The 7,998-nt window shown below is 52.7% G+C and overlaps 2 non-coding genes across 2 annotated transcripts; both read left to right on the forward strand.

Moving 5' to 3' along the window:
• The first annotated feature begins 1,062 nt into the window (after nucleotides 1-1,062).
• On the forward strand, nucleotides 1,063-1,134 carry TRNAE-UUC. Its single transcript has one exon. It is a non-coding gene; the product is annotated as a tRNA-Glu (tRNA).
• Nucleotides 1,135-2,726: 1,592 nt separating this feature from the next.
• Nucleotides 2,727-2,798, forward strand: TRNAA-UGC. The gene has a single exon. It is a non-coding gene; the product is annotated as a tRNA-Ala (tRNA).
• Nucleotides 2,799-7,998: the final 5,200 nt, after the last annotated feature.

A 7,998-nucleotide genomic window follows, 5' to 3' on the forward strand; every position in this document is an offset into this window, starting at 1 on the left:
TTGTCCCTGCCCCAAAGCAGACAGACCAATGGAGAAATACCGTCGAGTCCAAGGTGATACTCCCCTGCCATTTTACCTTTTTTGCTTGCTAAACTCCTTCTTATCTGCCCGGCCCAGGCTGTCCTCTGCCTCAGCTGCTGCTCCCGGCCTGCTCTAGAGTTAAACACGCAGGGCCCCCAGGGGAACAGAGGCTGGGACAGGGCAGCAGCCTGGGCTGGGCTGGGAAGATGCTGGGAGTTCTCGTTCCCTGAAAAGTGGCCTGGCTCCCTTCTCAACAGCAAACAAATCAATTCCACGCCCCCTCCCCAGAAAAACCAACCTGGAGCCAAGGGCAGCAGGGGACGATTCCCTCCAGTTTCCACCAAGGCAGGAGAGAAGCCAGGGTGTTTCTAGCAGAGCTTATGGAACTGACGTGGGGAAACCAGCCTTTAATAACAGGCAGTTCCAGTTTAAGCTAAGTGTTTTTAAGAATTTCTACAATATTAAATAACCCTTTAATCATAGTGTCACCATCCATAACATTGCTTCAGCCTTATAGGTTCCCAAGTGCAAAAGTAAACATCGCTTCAAATCCAAGGGAGTGGAGATCAGTCAGTGTTCAGAGTCATCCCATATAAAAGAACCATGTTGTGGTACATACTGGCTCCATCATGTGGCCATGGCCTTTCCCTCCTCCTTCAGAGTCAGAATGTGATCAGCTCCCACTGAGAGGGTGCAACACCCCTCCCTTGGTCTCTATGCTAGAGCTCCTATCAGCTCAGTGTCCTTCCCGCAAGAGTGGGCTGCTGAGAGGGTTGCGATGGGGTAAATGAAGGCAGAGGAGGATTGTTCCTGCTGGGTTTTCTTTGTGTGTCTCTGTGATCCTGCTGGAGGAAGCTGAAGCATCATTTGTGTTTGTTTCAGTGTCTTGGGTTGGGCTGAGGTTGTGACCCTGAGTACAGGGATTCCTGCGCTTTCTGCTCTTAGCCCCTCAGGGAATGGACAATGAGCAACTTCAGAAAGTGGATAGAAAGTAGCCTAAGAAAGTGTAACATAAATGAGAAGAAAAATAACATTATCACCTCCCTGGTGGTCTAGTGGTTAGGATTTAGCATTTTCACTGCCACGGCCTGGGTTCAATTCCCAGTCAGGGAAAAGTGACTTTAAACCAAAACTGCTTCAGTTTTTCACTTACAACATAAACAAATCCATGGTATTTTCCTGATTCCCCTTTCTTCCCAGTGTCTCCATGGCAGGGCTGGTTCCAGGCACCAGTGCAGCAAGCAGGTCCCTGGGGCAGTCAATGGAAAGGGGAGGCTTCAGCAGCAATTCGTCCCTCTCAGAGCGAAGGACTTGAGGCCAAAAGCGGCAGAGGTAGAGCTGCAGCTTTTTTATTTTTTTTTCCACTTGGGGTGGCAAAAACACTGGAACTGGCCCTGCTCCATGGAAGAGAATTTGTTAAATCCCAGATGAGTGGGGTTAAATCAGTTCTCAGCCTGAGTCCTTTGCTCTTACTTCCGAGGAAATTGGCCCTCCATGGGGCCATTTCCCGCCTCTCTTTCCTAGGGAAGCACAATTTTCTTTGCACAGACACAGGAACAGTGAGATCTTTCTCTGTCCCTTGTGCAAAGCAGGGGGCCAAATTCAAGGGAAACAATGGACAAGCAGGGGGCCCTGGGCACATCCAGCCCTGGCCGTGAGATGTTCTCTACCCTCTTTCTTTATGCCCCAATCTTTCATGGATTGTCTGGGATGGGGGAAAAGCTGAGTTCACTGCAGGTGGAGGGGAAAAAGGACCCTGAAAATCTCAGGCCCCAACCCCTGCTACCAGGATCACTGAGCTGCTGGGAATCTGCATGGGAAAGGGACGGTGTTAATTGTCAAGGTGGGGAATGAATAACAATCTACAACTAGATCCACCTCATTAATCACTGACACAGGCTAATCCTGCTGCTGATAGAAGGGAAACTGGGAGTGATTCTTTGCTGTTCAGCCATGGAAACAGTGACCCAATTGCACCGCAGTGAATGTGCTGGGGAAAGCTGGACTTCACAGGCAGGTGGAAAAAGCAGATCCTAGACACACCTGGAGCTCCCCACAGCACTTCTGCCACCGGGGTCAAGTGTTGAGTGACTCACAGCGCCCCTCCCCTCCCATTACCTTCCAGTAGGGGGTGGCAGCACCCCTCACCCAATGCAGGGGAGAGGCCTGATTGTATCTCTGCACCCTGAGTCCAGGGCACCCACTCTCTCTGCCCCACACATCAAATCTGGCCCTGCTGCAAAGTGACCCTAAGAACCAGCAATCTCCAGGACAGCAGGTTTGGCCCTCAGAGTAGGGAATGTGTCCCCCATGCTGCTCTTAGGCCACTGGATGCTCTGGAAACAAGAGGGCTCTGAGTGTAACCCAGGGGTCAGTAACCTTTCAGAAGTGCTGTGCCGAGTCTTCATTTATTCACTCCAATTCAAGGTTCCGCATGCCAGTGATACATTTTAATGTTTTTAGAAGGTCTCTTTCTATAAGTCTATAATATATAACCAACTATTGTTGTATGTAAAGTAAATAAGGTTTTTTAAAATGTTTAAGAAGCTTCATTTAAAATTAAATTAAAATGCAGAGCCCCCAAGGCTGGTGGCCAGGACCTGGGCAGTGTGAGTACCACTGAAAATCAGCTCGTGTGCCACCTTCGGCACACATGCCATAGGTTGCCTACCCGTGGTGTAACCCATAGCAAGCAAAGATTATCTGGGGATGTAACTCAATGGTAGAGCACATGCTTTGCATGTATGAGGTCCTGGGTTCAATCCCCACCATCTCCAGGTTGATTTTTTCACCCTGCTGCTTTGCTCACGCCCAGAGGGGATGTGGCCCAGCAGTCTCCCTGCACCAGTTTCAATCCTGCTCAGTGAGGGGCAAGTGCCAATTGCATGAAAGGTCTGGGGGGGTAGGGGTTCTGCTCCTAAGTCACCTTGGTACATGTAAGATTCACACCCGCTGTGCTGCTTGGGACAAGGGTAGATGAGAAGTGTGAATCCTCCAGCACTGGAGGGAAAGGTCCCACCTGCACAGACTGAGAGGCAAGGAAACAGAGGGGCAGTCAGTGCTCAGAGAGGAGGGAGGTCAGTGATTTACACCCAGCAGGGGACACTGTCTTTCTGAGGCGAGTGCAGCTGGCTTGGGATGGTTCTGACTGTTAGCCAAAAGGGCTCATTTCCCCCTGGAGCTTACCTAATTACCCCAAGGAGGCATGGAGACAGGAAGACGAGTACCACACCCTTTATTGATCGGTCAGCTGAGTGGGTGTTCTCCTCTCGGCTAGTGCCAGAGAAAGAGACACACCCCACAAGCCCGAACGGGCCGTTTTATAATCAGTAACAAACAACTTAGCCTACGTTCGTCTACGTCATTTGGTTGACCTGTAGAACCTGTACATGTATCTGTTAGGGGATAATTGGGGACGCAGGATACATATATCATTTTGTGGGGGAAACAAGATACATCTGTTGAGGATACATTTGTCATTCTGACGGGGACACAAGATACATCCGTTGACCCTTTGTACTAGATACTTTGGATGCATACATGGAAAAACAGCTGCATACACTTGAGGAGCCAAAATGGCTGATAAGCTATCCAAACAAGCGAATAAGCAATTAGCTGACATAGGTAGATGTACGTCCCTTGTTCCTGTTAGGTCGATTAAAGTTTCAGGCCTACTACAGAAAAGCTTCATTGACACTGGTTTTCACCAACACTGACGATGGATAGAAAAAAGGCTGGAGTCAATGACAGACGAGACCACAGAAGGGGAAGGGGAATGGCAGCCCCACAGAAGGTCCTGGGTGCTCAGATGCCCCAGTTATTGCACCCTGGCCTGTCATAGAGAGAGAAAAGACCCAGCGGGACCCAGCCCCCTACAGTGATCCCATGGACAGGAACCTGGCTGGGAGTGGGGTGAAGGTTCCCTCTGGGCAAAGGGGAGCTGAAATCCCTCAGTGTCCTGGAATTTAAGCAATGGAAGCTTCAAACCCTGCAGGGGTGTGGGCTGAGGTGTATCAGCAGAAGGTTGGGCTGGACGGGGGCGGCAGGTCTGTATAATTTTTGGTGGTGTCCAGAATGGGACCAAGTCCTGCCCCACCCCCACCCCCACCCCCACCCCAGCTTTAGGCCGATTCTCCTGATTCCCCTGAATCGGGCCCCACCCCTAAGAGGGCCCCGTGCCCAAGCCCTGGTACTGCGTACTGGCAAGAGCTGGTTCGCTGTACCAGGGTGGCCCGGCTTCCTCAGGGGGCAATTTAAAGGGCCTGGGGCTCCCAGCAGGGGCTGGGGTAGGGCGGTTTTGGGTGCTGGGGGCTATTTTAAAAGTCCAGGGTTCCCATTGCTTCTACCACCCCAGCCCTTTAAATAGCCCCCAGAGCCCCGCAGCTTCCCCAGGGCTCCCTCAGCTATTTACAGGGCCGGGGCAGTGGAAGCAGGGGAGCCCCAGGCCATTTAAATAGCCCCCAAGCCCCGGGCTGCTGCTGCTACCCCGGTGCTGAGGGGGGAGGGGGCACTTACCGTACAGGGTGGGCTGTACCCTCTGTACCTGCACCCCCTGCCCTGCCTGCACCAGCCCCTGCCTCCAGCCAGCCCCACACCCCCTGCCTGCAGCCAGCCCATCTCCAGCCAGCCCCACACCTCCTGCCCACAGCCAGCCCATCTCCAGCCAGCCCTGCACCCCCTGCCCTGCCTCCAGCCCCTCACCCCCTGCCCTGCCTGCACCAGCCCCTGCCCCCAGCCAGCCCCACACCTCCTGCCCATCTCCAGCCAGCCCTGCACCCCTGCCCCCAGCCAGCCCCTCACCCCCTGCCCTGCCTGCACCAGTCCCTGCCTCCAGCCAGCCCCACACCCCCTGCCTGCAGCCAGCCCATCTCCAGCCAGCCCCACACCTCCTGCCCACAGCCAGCCCCACACCAGCCAGCCCTGCACCCCCTGCCCTGCCTGCACCAGCCCGCCCCACACCTCCTGCCCACAGCCAGCCCATCTCCAGCCAGCCCTGCACCCCCTGCCCTGCCTGCACCAGCCGCTTACCCCCTGCCCTGCCTGCACCAGCCCCTGCCTCCAGCCAGCCCCACACCCCTGCCCGCAGCCAGCCCATCTCCAGCCAGCCCCACACCCCCTGCCCTGCCTGCACCAGCCCCTGCCTCCAGCCAGCCCCACACCCCCTGCCCACAGCCAGCCCCTGCTGCACACCGTGCCTGCACCAGCCCCACACCCCCTGCAGCCAGCCCTGCACCCTGTCTCCAGCCAACCCCTGTCGTACCCCCTGCGGCCCTGCCTGAAGCCAGCCAGCTCCCCACACCCCCCTGCTCGCACCAGCCCTACACCACCGGCCCTGCACCTCCTGCCCTGCCTGCAGCCAGCCCCACACCTCCTGCCCTGTCTCCAGCCAACCCCTGCTGCACCCCCCTGCCTGAAGCCAGCCAGTCCCACACACCCCATCTCCAGCCAGCCCTGAACCCCTTGCCCTGCCTGCAGCCAGACCCTACCTCCAGTCAGCTCCTGCCCTGCCTCCAGCCAGCCCCATGTCCACTGATGCCCTGCAGTTCCCAGGGCAGTAACCCTGCACACCTGCTTCAATGAGGGGGGCAGGGAGCAGCTGGGACCCACACATGTGCACACCGTAGGGTGACCAGACAGCAAGTGTGAAAAATCGGGACGGGGGTGGGGGGTAATAGGATCCTATATAAGAAAAAGTCACAAAAATTGGGACTGTCCCTATAAAATCAGGACATCTGGTCACACTAGCGCACCCCCAGGGAGTGGCAGGGACCCACACATGTGAAACAGAGCTTGTTTCTAGTTCAGGCCCATCTTTTTAAAAAAGAACTTTAGGTAGGGTTAACATGGACCCGTATTTTCCTGGACATGTCAAGCTTTTTGGTTCTTAAATCACTGTCTGGGAGGAACTTTTAAAGTTTAAAAATTTAAAAATTCCTCCTGGGAAAATACGGACGCATGGTAACGCTATTGGTACAAAAAATACATACTGTGGCACATCCCTTAAATCAGAACTTTTTATAGGGAACCGGTTCCTAAGGAATGAAAGTCTTTTTTATATATACATATATATATATCTATATAAATTTTAAGTTATCCCTGCCGGGGCCCGGCTGAAAATGACTGCCCAGAGTTCGAGAACTGTCCCTGTTCTCATTGGACAGATGGGGAGAAGCCTGAAGTACAAAGAAGGGACGTGACCTTCCCAAGGGCCTACACAGCAAGGTGGTGGCAGAGCCAGAAAGAGAAGCCAACAGTCCTGACTCCTGTTCTAATGGACCAAAAAAACCCAGAGAAAGGGATAGAGCCCAGGAATCGAGATGGTGGGGAAATTTCATTGAAACCATTTCTGTCAGAAAATCCCCTTCAGACTAAACCAGTTTGTTTCTCGAAATCAAAACAAGTGGGATGAAAGTTCTTTGCACAAATATTTTGTTGCAAAACAAAAGCATCTCCTGTTTGTCACAGTGTGTTAAATTGTCTCATCGCACACAAAGAGGAGACACTTAGATCTCAAACATTAGATAAGATGCTTCAGTCTGAGCTAAGTAGTTGCTGCTCTTAACAATTTCAAAATAAAAAAATACAAATCAAATAGACTATTTCAGCTATTCTATTATGTCATAATCTGCTCTGAGTAAATGTGATAGGACACCGCATATTATGCACTACTCCTAGTGACACTCTCCAATGGATCCCCACCCACCGTGAGGTAGGTAGGAGCGGATCATTATTATCCCTACTTGAAAGAGGAAGAAGCTAAGGCTGAGAAAGGAGAATTGACTTGTCTTAAGTCACACAGCCAGCCAGTGGCAGAGTTGGGAATAGGACTCAAGAGCCCTGATTTTCAAACTAACCATCGGATCTTGAATTTCAGACACTGAATGACCTGAATAAAGTGCTCTCAGATGAGCTCCAGACCAACAACAGTGCACAATAAATATTCAGCAAGTATTTGAGGAGAATTGCATTGTTAGAGAGAATCATGAACTGCTCAGAGACCATTAATGCAGAGGAGCAGCAAAATTCATCAAACATATAACAGGTTCTGACTTATTTCCTTGGGCTTAAAAGAGAACAACAAGGACTTGAGTCTCCTCCCTGTCAATAACCCCCTGCTCAGCCAATCAGGGTAGAGACTGAGGACGGCAGGCTGAGGGCTTTCGCCCAAAGGATGGCCCAGGTCACCGGTGGGGATCACTGCCTGAGCACTATTTCAGCCCCACATTTTTGGGTGGACATCCCACAGTGGGAGCTGCAGAGCACTCACCTGAGACACATACGCACACCCCTCCTGGTCTTGGGAGGGGAACAGGAGAAAGGACAAAAGAAGCAAGAGACAAAGAGAAAGGAGGGAGAGACGGATGGAGGAAAAGGTGAAACCAAAAGGACAAACCCTAATGACCCCAGTGATTCTAAGGGACAAAATCCCAGGTGCGCAATAAAATTCTGCCTCCTTAAGCTCATGTTTTCCATGCCTAGAATTCAATGGTCACCAGATGGATCAGACTGAACAGGTTTCAAACCTCGAGGAGGCTCTTACCTTCTAAACAGGGACAGCTGGTCTCTAGTAACTCACTAAAAGGGAGGGAGAAAACTCGAAAGAGGTTCCTCCTGGTGCCCACGTACGTGAACCCGAATACTCTCTCAGTCCTCAAAGAGAGACCTGGAGAAGGAGACTTGCTGAAGCAAAGCCACAGGGGTCTCTGAGGTTTCCCTGACCCCTCGCCCCTGTCCTGCCTGCCTGATGTCAGCATCTCTCTGTGAGGTCACCACCTCCCCACCACCTTTGACCAATAGTCTGAGGTCCTGCAAAAGGCCTTTGTGATGTCACTGCCACACCCCTCCCTTGCTGTGCTAATGTCCTGCCCCTGCCCAGGCACTGTGGAGGTTTGAGCTTCTCCCTGTGGATCACCCCACTCAAGGAGCGTTCGTTCTAGGAAGCAAGCCGGCTAGACAGGAAAACATCAGACGCTGCTC

This window comes from Mauremys mutica, unplaced genomic scaffold, assembly GCF_020497125.1.
Source record: "Mauremys mutica isolate MM-2020 ecotype Southern unplaced genomic scaffold, ASM2049712v1 Super-Scaffold_100104, whole genome shotgun sequence".
Classification (NCBI taxonomy): domain Eukaryota; kingdom Metazoa; phylum Chordata; order Testudines; family Geoemydidae; genus Mauremys; species Mauremys mutica.